The sequence below is a fragment of the Camellia sinensis genome, chromosome 10 (assembly GCF_055761805.1).
Source record: "Camellia sinensis isolate YWXY chromosome 10, ASM5576180v1, whole genome shotgun sequence".
Lineage (NCBI taxonomy): Eukaryota > Viridiplantae > Streptophyta > Magnoliopsida > Ericales > Theaceae > Camellia > Camellia sinensis.
The window spans coordinates 155,397,561-155,405,236 of record NC_138970.1 but is presented as its reverse complement, the minus strand read 5'-3'; positions in this window follow the sequence as shown (position 1 = coordinate 155,405,236).

The window sequence follows — 7,676 nt, the reverse complement described above, 5'->3', positions numbered from 1 at the left end:
GTTAGAATAACTAGTTAATTTTTTGTAATTAATGAATTAGTTAGATTAATTAATTTGTGTCGTAAGTTCTTCAATTAGCTAGAATAGTTAGTTAATTCGTTTTTTAATAGCTAGTTAAGCAGCTTAGCTAGTTAGTTTATTCAGACCTTCCTACGTGAGGGCACAGTTGTAATAATGTGTATGTCTTCCAACCCTACATCTTTCTCCCTTTATTTACCTGCTTATGATGGTTAGTTTAGGGCATCATGTTTCGTTTAGCATTACTCATGCTTGCATCCATTTGTCTTGCATGCATTGAGCTCGGCTCATCATTCTAACTTGTATTGTTAGTTAATACTTCTTTGAATACGTGCTTAGACCACATGCTATCAAATTAATTCATATGCCATATTAGTAACCGAGCCTAGTAATTGCATATCGCGTGTGTTGCATTAGTCATATTACATAAGTTAGGAACATGCATTTTTCTAATTATTTTGCTTTGTTTGGCTTGCCTTGAAGTACTAGGTGAGCTTTTATTTACTTTAGCATATTGCATAAGTGTGATTATTTCCATGTTTAGCATGCTTACCATGAGGCTAAGTGCTTGAGTGATAAACTGTTTAAATGCCTATGGATAAAGGCTAGTTGCTTGAATTGGGATAATTTGATTAATATACATTTGAAGCCACTTTTTCAAGTGGTACATTCATAAACTTTTTTCAAAAACAAACATGAAATCAAATGTTTCAAATCTTGCAAGTTAGTCTATACCTTGTGTGCGCATCACATAGTAAAGTTAGCCTAATAATCGGGATAAGAGCATATAATGTACATAAGATTCACATGATAATTAGTAGAGGCCGATCTTGATCAGGCAAGCGGGGGTGCTCAATTCATGACCTTCCCCTCTCGTACCTAAGTTCTCTAGCCCAGACAATCTTGGTGATGACGGACACGTGGCCTTTGGCACAAGTCATGGGTTTCCTAAATTTTCCAAAAATATTTAGGTGGCGACTCTGTATCTGGAAAAGCAGTCCATTTTTGGCATTTTGATTCAAAGTCGATTTTTCAAAAGATTTGTCGAATTTGGACTCTTTGGTGTTTAACTATTTCACATTGCACTTGTGGAATCAGATTCAAAACCACGAGAGTCCGATACTGTAGGGCTTATCGTCTTCCGAAAAGAGCGCGAAAAGTCCAACAACACATACGCCCGTATTACTTAGGCTATGGAAACAAAGTCTGTTGGTTTGAGGCCAATTGTGTAGGCCGTACGGGAAGGACAGACTTTAATGGCCGAATCGGTATCTACCAACACCACCGGTACCCATTTCTCCCTACACTCCACAGATATATACAACAGTTTATTATGAGCCAAGCCCTCTGGAGGTAGCTCATTATTAGAAAAAGTAAGTGTTGGCCTGGCACCACTTAGAAAGACCAAACCCATAAGCTGTTCGGGCGTGGTGTCAACATACAATTTAGCCTTGTCCATTGCCAACAACACTGCCTATTGTGTACTCGTGAGGCCATGAGAAGACCCTAGATGGAGATATCAGCTTAAATTTTCTTGAGCTGTTTCAATACTACCTCTTTTTCTAGTTGCTTCTCCTTCTATTTCTCGGCCTCTTTGTCTTTCCCAGACGCCTCTGCTTGATCCAGGTGCGGTGGCTTAAAATACCACCCACTTCTTGTCAGATGGTCTATCTCCTCAGCATACCATGTATTGTCCAGAATGCAATTGCCCCAGTCTTCGTCAGTATGGGCCAGATGCAGATCATTATCGTCCCACCATTCGCCCTTACCAGCTAACAAACAGTTGTCTGGCTCTGCTTGTATCACCTTCACATCATAGGTGTCCTGCACAGGGCGCTGTGACATTACGCCTTCCCAGCTGTCTTCAATCCTTTCTCGTTCAAACTGCCTCAGTGCAGCTTCTTGCTCAGTATCTACAGTGTTCATAGCACCCACTTCCTGGGCTGGGTTTTCCACACCAGCGCTCTTCGGCAGCTTTCCTTTCTCATCAGTCCTTCCGACTATTACAGTTATCTCTGCTTCTTTTCCTTCTGGTTTCATTCTAGTTTCTTCTTCTTTGTTTGGCTCATCACTCAGCCATCCAGTGTTGTCAGTTGATCCGTTTAGGTCGAACCACCTGATCTGTATATCTCCCTGATCTTACTCATTAAAGAACTACAGATTATCTAAATCCTCTTCGAGTTCTGCTAGATCATCCAACCCCTGGCTCGGACCATCTTTCCTGACCACATTGATGTCTACCAGCAGCACCAATTTAGGCTTGATTTGACCAGTTGACACAATGTAGCAACTTAGATCATGCACCCTATCAAATGAGTCATCAAGACACTCTAGCATTAGGCTAGTACCTTCCTCCAAGGTCGACTCTCTTCCCACTATAAGTCTCATCACTACAGCCTTGGGTTGAGGGTTGGACATGTCCATCATACACAGATTTACACTTTCCGGAATGAACAACGTCGATTTTGGTAGGTGAAAGGGAGTAATATATACGCTGGGGTCGTAAAAGGTGGCCAATGTATGGATCAGGTTGAGATTTCGAGGTAAGGGGACTTGATTATGGGTAGGGAGTAGATTTGTGGTTACGTTTGGTTTCTAAGGTGGAGCGATCACCTTATTGTCAATGAGATCCTGAATCTCATGACTCAATCAAAAGCACTGGTCAATGTCATAACCATGCTATTGGTAAAATGCACAGTATTTTGCAAGGTTGTGTTTGGGTGGGAGAGGATTAGGAAATGGACAAGGTTCTAAGGGTTTGAGGTACCCTTTTTTGACTAGAACCTTTATGGCTTGAGAAAGAGTCATGTATAGTTGGTTAAAAGTCCTCTGGGTCAGGTAGGGTTGGATGATGTTTGTGAGCTTGTGTTAGCAAAGGGGTTAGCAGTCTTGGTTGTGGTGACAGCACTTACATTTGATGGCCTCGTAGCTGTGCTACCACTGGGAGTATTGGAACTGTGAACAAACGGCCTTTTTGTCGGCTCCTTCTTATCTATAATGAGCCCCTGTGTCATGGCATCTTCGATTTGCACTCCTATTTCATGAAGTTCTGTAAATGTAAACAGAGGTAGGACAATCATTTTTTGCAGCAGTTTGCAATGCAGATTCCAGACAACCATCCTGATCTGATCCTTCTCAAAAGGCCTTGTGGTCATCATCGAGGCTTTAGCTCTCCATCTTGTCACAAATTCAGAGAAACCCTCTTTTGGCTCTTGGCGTGTTGCCACGAGATCACAAGTTATGACTTCAATCTGTGTATTGTAAGAATATTGAGCAATGAAGGCCTTGGCCATCTCTTCCCAATTCTTTTTGACAGAATCTTCCAACTTAGCATACCAAATGGTCGCTATACCCGACATGGTGCGACCGAAGAGAGACAACTTCTATATCCAGGATGGAGTTAACCCCATCGGCCGTAAGATAGCCGAAAACAAACTCAAATGGACCTTTGGATCCCTGAAACCATCAAAACGGTCAATGTGCGACACTTTAAACCAATCTGGCAATGTAACTGCAGAATTAGTATACCCGTCCTCTATATCCGAGATGGAGTTAACCCCTTATGCTCTCTTGAATAACTTTTCCATTTTATTAACCTTGAGTACAGTTGGGTCAACCTCGAACTCGAATGGAACCTCAGTCTGATAAGCAGGGGTTTTGGAGGCTTGTGCTGGGATTGGCTCTACTGGATTGCCCTGGTTTTCTTGGACATTAGCAGTATTAACAGTGGCTCTGGGTGCTAGGATAGTTGTGGTAAATGCATGGGATACAGAGGTCACAGCCGGATGTAGTTGCTGTTGTTGTAGCCTGGTTATAACCTTGGCCTGACGGGCCGCATCCTACTGTAGGGTCTCAACTGTCTGTTATAGATGGTGTATCAGTTCTTCCACACCGACTGGGGGATATTGTGCCATTGGAATAGGTGATTGATCTCGTACTGGGCTAGAAGTAAATGACCGTTCCCGAACCAGATTGGACACAGGTAAGTTGAGGGGTGACTGCTGTAAGAACTAAACTAGTGAATTCTGCCTGATTTTCCCCCGTCTTATAACCGGTGGAAGTGAGGTAAACACGGGTTGTCCCCTAACAAGATCCCTGGCTTTACAAAGTCTTTTGACTCGGGTCTAGAGTACTTGGGGGATATCCGAACTTTTTGAAGATATGGTTTTAAACTACCTAGCAAAAGAAATAAAGCCAAAGAGCAATAATCAGAAACCGCACAACACCTCATCTAAGATATTATCAACATAGACATGATCAAAGCTGTAGAACTATACTCCACTCTGAATTCTGCCCTCGAAACAAATACCAAATTTGCAACTGCTATGCATATTCCTGTACAGTTTCACTGTAAAGCACATATCAGTTAAGAGAGAACCAAAACACCCCTATGAGGGGGTAGAGTTACCCTGTTCTAGTTTTGTCATGAACTAGGTTTCACTACTTCAAACAAGCGATTTCACACAATTCTATATTCGAGTGAGCATCTTGTCCTAGTTTGGAACAGTCTTTATGGCTTTTCTATATGCAACTAGGCCAAATGGTCAAAAAGGCTGCCTCAGCAAGACTACCTAATATACCTCTCACACCTAACACTGAGAAGTGAAGGAGGAGCAAACGGTACAGCGGTAGTCCAAATCCAAGGGTTGTGTTCCCAACATGGTAGAGCCCACGACCGGTCAGCCTTTTGGCAAGCTTTTGGGCAAGCCTCTGGCAAACCATTCAAGAATAGCAGATAGCAAACACAGTGACTTAAGCGCACCAATGCAAATACAAATGCAAAGAACATATAAGTGTAGATAAAATTTCACATCATGAAGTTCGAGTCAAGTTCTTTAAGTCTCCAACAGAGTCGCCAGAAATTGTAGCTCGACTTTTTGTGCTCTTTTCGGATACAAGTAGTCTTATAGCTCGAACTCCCATGATTCTGAATCTGATCTCATAAATGCAATGTGAAATAGATAAACACCAAAGAGTCCAAATCCAGCAAATCTTTTAGAAAATCGATTTTGAATCAAAATGCCAAAAATGGACTACTTTGCCAGATACAAAGTCACCACCTAAATATTTTTGGAAAATTTAGGAAACCCATGACTCGTGCCAAAAGCCATGTGTCCGTCATCACCAATATTGTCTCGGCTCGGGAACTTAGGTACGAGAGGGAAAAGTCATGAATTGAGCACCCCACTCGCCTGATCAAACATCGGCCTCTACTAATCATGATGTGAATCTTATTTACATTATATGCTCTTGTTCTAATTATTAGGCTAGCATTACTATGTGATGCGCACACAAGTATAGACTAATTTGTAAAAATTGGAACACTTTGATTTCATGTTTGTTTTTGAAAAATGTTTGAATATGTACCACTTGAAAAAGTGATCGCATATATACATTCATTAAATTATTTCAATTTGAGCAGCTAGCCTTCATCCACATGCATTCAAGAAATTATATTAATTAAGCACTTAACCTCATGGCAAGCATGCTAAACATGGCAACAATCACACTCATGTAATATGCTAAAACACAAAATGCTCACCTAGTACTTCAAGGCAAGCCAAAAGAAACAAAAATAGTAAGAAAATATGCATGCCCCCTAACTAATGCAACACATGCAATGATGCAACTAATAGGCTTGGCTACTAATTATGACATGCGAATCAATTTGATAGCATGCGTTTTAAACACGTATTCAATAAAGTAATAAATGACAATGCTTTGTTAGAATGATGAACGGAGCCTCGATTCATGCAAGACAACTGGATGCAAATCATGGAATATGCTAAAAGAAACATGATGTTCTATTCTATCCATCATAAGCAGATAAATAAAAGGAAGAAAGACGTGAGGTTGGAAGATATACACATTGTTACATTATTGCCCTCACGCAGAAGGGTCCGAATAAATGCCCTAACTAATTACTACAAATTAACTAACTATTACAAACCAAATGAAATAAATTAACTATACTAGCTAATTAACTAATTATTACAACACATAATTTAACTAACTATTCTAACTAATTAAATAAGTAAAACATAAAGCTAACTAGCCATTCTAACTAATTAATTACAAGTCCGTTATTTTAAGTAGAACATATAGTATTACAACATCATCTTGACGGATCCCGAGAATCGAGGGATGACTCATGCATGGATGTGAATTTCCATCCGATAATGCCTTCAATTTTGCTATTGGAATGCCTCTGTTGCACAGTTGGAAAATTGCACTGTTTTTCCACCTCAACCTCTGCTCTGCTCTACTGGAAAAAGGACGTTGCCAGGCTAGAAAAAGTGGCTGGCAACCCAAAAGTAGTGGCCGATAGGCCACTAATAGTGGATTGTCGTCCAGTAAAAGTGGCTTGCTGGCCACTGATATTGGTTCTTTCCTGCAACAATAGAGGACAAACAGAGCACAAACCAAGTATTTTCAGGAGATGTTTATCTACTCTGCCTCTCCTTATCAGCAAACAGGTCAAATGAGGGGTAGGCTTGATTCGCAAGCCATCAATCGACGCAATCTCATTGCATAATGACTTATAAATCAAGGGACACAATTTCAATAAATGCATAACAAAAGACCAACAAAACCTCCTCCCTATCATTGATTGATCAAGGGAAGTGGTTGACCTTGGAAACTTGAACCATTTCATTACTAATAAGTACGAAATGACTCAAGTCTCTATGTGTTCAATTAACGTCCGATTGAACACCAAATTATTTTATTATCTTGGTCCATTTTATCCCAATTTTAATTACCTCTTTTAATTACCATCCATTCATTAGTTCGTTTAAGTCCAATAATGAGCTTTAAGTCCTCTAATGGAAATGAGCATCAAATAAAGAGTTGTTTTGAGCATGAGAGAGACACCATACCGTTGGTAATGAACCCCCAAAGGGATTAAACTATTAAGCACGATACCTCCATCTCAAGCTTAAACAAGCAATTAGTTTGAAACAACTTTCAAAAAACAGAAAAAGCTAAGAAATGAGGAAGGTTACAGAAGTGATTAGAGATGAATACAATTATGGAAAGCAAGAAATAAACACTATCAACTCAAATAGCTTGGTGGCTAAGGCCTAAACCACCAAACCTATGAGGACCATTACACTAAAAGCCTACAATACAAAGCATGATTGGGACAAACACATAAAAAATGGTCCTAAAATAGGCAAAAATAGTGTTGGAATTAAAGTCAAAAGAGCTGCAAGAGTAAGCTACAACCTGGAGCAAGTTAAGCTAGTAAGCAAGCACAGGGAGGGGAGGCTACCCCCTTCATTTTTGGGACTTCAAAACACGATTTTAGTCTCTGAAAAACCTCTGAGATTCAGCAGTAAAAAGCTCAAAAAAAGATAATAGAAATGTGGGAAACACAAGGGCAAAGGCTTAAGAAGTTAGGTGCAAAGAAGGGTGATCCTCCCCTCCACCCTTAATGGCCTTAAACCACAAATTTTAGCCCAAAAATTCAGTGTAAAAATAGCCCAAAACAGTAGAAAAGATGGCAAATAAAGAAGGGAAACAAGTTAAGAATTATACCTCTTGAAGAGGGATACCCTTTTACCAACAATTACACACCCTCAAAAGCTAAATGCAAGCTCAAAAACACCTCAGCACAAATACCACAAGGTTTGGTTTAGAGTGTATAGGCAAAGAGT